Genomic DNA, 3350 nt, shown 5'->3' on the forward strand with positions numbered 1-3350 from the left:
GACTTCAAAATGAAGAACCTTACAAGTATTTGGATGAGTTCTTGAAGTATGTTCCACCGTAAAATATACGGACATGCCGGAAGAGGTTTTAAGACATTCACCTTAAAAGACAAGACAAGGTATTGGTTCAACAATCTTAAGCCTTTTTTAATCACTTCTTGGGCAGAAATGCAACAAGAGTTTTTGAAGAAGTACTATCCGGTTTCTAAGACCAATGCCATGAGAACCTCAATTCGAGAATTTTCACATGGGGATGGAGAAACGTTTCGTGAGGCATGGGAACGCTTCAATGAATTGCTTAGGAAGTGTCCACATCATGACATGCCCAAATGGCAATTAGTTCAATATTTTTTTGAGAGCTTATTGGACAACTATAAGGGTATGGTTGATGCTTCCATGGGTGGCTCATACATTGATAGGCATGAGGATGGCGTGTGACGTATTTATGAGAGCATGAGTGAAAATTCTTTGCATAGAACACTATCATCCAAGAATGGTAGCAATTCATAAGGTAGGAAGAGTGTTGGCTTACATCAAGTCGACCATTCAAATGAAATAACCGCCGAAATGAAGTCTTTATCTCAAAGGTTTGATCAATTTTTGATTAACCAAAACTCGGTGAACCAAGTATCTTCCTTCCCTAACCATTCTCATCGTGCATCAAATGAAACATGTATGAGTTGTTCTAGTGTTCTTCATTCTGCTTCTCATTGTCCTCACGGACGAGTGCAAAATGAACCTAATGAACAAGTCAATGCAGCTTTTGTGAATCAAGGGAACAATCCTTATGGTACTCACTATAATCCAAGTTGGAGGAATCATCCAAATTTCTCTTGGAAAAACCAAGGAGAGGGTTCAAACCCTTCCCAAGGCGGTTTTCAAGGGAAGTACATTCCACCTCCACTTCAAAACCAAGGATCCCAAGGTTATAGACCTTATTAATCATAAGGGAATCAATTTACTAATTCTCATTTTCCCAACCAATCTTATTCCCAAGGTAATACTAGAAGTCCCGCCTTTGAAGAAAAAGTTTTGAATGCTTTGGGCACTTTAGAGGCTAACACACAATTGCTTCATTCTCACTCTCAATCTATTGCGAAACTAGAAACCTAAGTAGGGCAAATAGCAAGCACTCTCAATGCAAGAAAGAAGGGAAAGATGCCTATTAATGCCCCACCTAAGCAACAATGTGTTGTGGAAACCCATTCCTCATCAGAAGGCCACACCATTAAACATGTTAATGGGGTGACTACCTTGCGAAGTGGTAGGATTGTGGACAATCAAGTTGGAATGTCCAATGAAAAGAGTGAACCGGTGCAACCTCAAGTTGTCACCCGTCCCGTTTCACATCACATTCCTCCTTCATTGCACGTACATGATCTTGTGAATGAGAAAGTTTTGAAAAATGTGTTTGAAAAAGAAGTTTTGAAAAATAATGTTGAAAGGGTTCTGTTGAAAAATGATTTGGAACAAAATGATTTAAAAACTTCTTGTATTAAAGAGAGTTCAAAAGAAAATTCTGAAAAATGTTTGAACCAAAAGTTCCATTTTCGGATGCCTTAAAAGGATCCATTTCAAAAGACAAGCAAAAGGCAAAAACCAATGAAATTATGGAAATGTTTAGGCAAGTGAAAGTTAATCTTCCACTATTGGATGCAATTAAGCAAATTCCGGCTTATGCCAAATTCTTGAAAGACTTGAGCACCCAAAAGCGGAAGAACAAGAGCCAAGCACTAAGAAAAGTGGTTTTGACCGAACAAGTAAGCTCAATTTTGCAATATAACACTCTTCCAAAATTTAAAGACCCTAGTTCACCCACTACATCATGCATTATTAGTGATCATATCATTAATCGAGCACTTCTTGACTTAGGAGCAAGTGTTAACATTCTTCCATACTCGGTTTATGTCAAATTAGGCCTAGGTGAATTGAAACCGACGTCGGTAGTTTTGCAACTTGCCGACCGATCTATTAAGAAGGCTAGGGGTATAATTGAGGATGTTTTAATTAAGATTGATAAATTCTTCTTTCCCGTTGATTTCGTTATCATAGACACGGAACCGGTCCCTAATCCTAAAAGCCAAATTCCCGTTATCCTTGGCCGTCCTTTCTTGGTAACCACTAATGCCAACATCAATTGTAGGACGGGGATAATGAAGATCTTATTTGGCCACATGAAGGCGAAGTTAAATATCTTTAATCCCACGCCCAATTCATTTGACAAATATGATGGAGAGGTTAATGTTGTAGATAAATGTCATGATCTTTAATGTCAAGGAAATGAGCTTTTGTATAAGACCAAAACTTCCAAAGGATCATCTTCAACCTTGCATTCTCAAAATCTTGTTCCAAATTCTTACTTTGAAAGGGCTTGGAAGCCCAAAGGTTGTAATTGCATAGACAAGGGACCAAAGTTTTCTTTTGAGCTTAATCCAACAAGTTCTTTAAAAAACCATTTATCGAGTGGAGTTCAAAGCATCTATCACCCCAACAAGGAGGGGATGCATTATAAGATCTTTGATCCGGGCTAAAAGAGCCAAATGTCTTGCTAGAGACGTTAAAGACTAGCAAAAGCATTCGTAGGATGTCAAAACCCTATTCCTCCCCCATTTCTATCTTTCATTTCATTTCTTTCGAAGTCTAGATACTTGTTTTTGGTTCTTATATGCATTGAAAGGAACTTTGGCGAGGATTGCATGAGCTTTCATGTCATTATTGAGCATTCTGCATAGTTCGATCGATCTCAAACTTGAGTTCGATCGATCAAACTCCATTCTGCATCCAACACTTAGAAAAAATTTTGACCTGCAGAAACCTGCATCTAAATCACCTCTCTGTCCTATCGTTCGAACTAACTCTTAAATCGATCAAGAGACCTTCGATCGATCCAACTTCCAAGTTCGATCGATCTCATGATTCAACACTTAGAAAAATTTTGAGCCTACATCAACCTGCATATTTCACCTCTCTGTCTGATCGATCGAAACATTCTAAAATCGATCAAGAAGTTCTTCAATCGATTTAACTTCCAAGTTCGATCGATCTTCAAGTTCCAACACTTAGATAATTTTCTGAACCAAAAACCTGCATATTTTTGCTCTCTGTCTGATCGATCGAACTCTTGTTTCGATTGATCTCAGTTCTTCATTTCATTATTTTGACTTTGCTTTGACTTTTCAAATTTCAAAAATCCAAAAATATTTTCATTTTTATTTTATTCTATTTTATTTTCATTTTATTTTATTTTTCAAAAAGTTTTCAAAAATTCAAAAATATTTTAATTTATTTTGTTTTTAATTATTATTGTTTATTCAATTAAAATATATATATATATTTTATTCTATTTTATT

The 3350-nt window shown here is 36.6% G+C and overlaps 1 pseudogene; it reads right to left on the reverse strand.

Annotated features, from left to right (window-relative positions):
* Window positions 1-224: 224 nt before the first annotated feature.
* LOC132301887 (small nucleolar RNA R71) lies at window positions 225-323 on the reverse strand (annotated as a pseudogene).
* Window positions 324-3350: the final 3027 nt, after the last annotated feature.

Source organism: Cornus florida, unplaced genomic scaffold (genome assembly GCF_030987335.1).
Source record: "Cornus florida cultivar Cherokee Brave unplaced genomic scaffold, ASM3098733v1 CherokeeBrave_3.0.0_Hap2_Chr03, whole genome shotgun sequence".
Taxonomy (NCBI): domain Eukaryota; kingdom Viridiplantae; phylum Streptophyta; class Magnoliopsida; order Cornales; family Cornaceae; genus Cornus; species Cornus florida.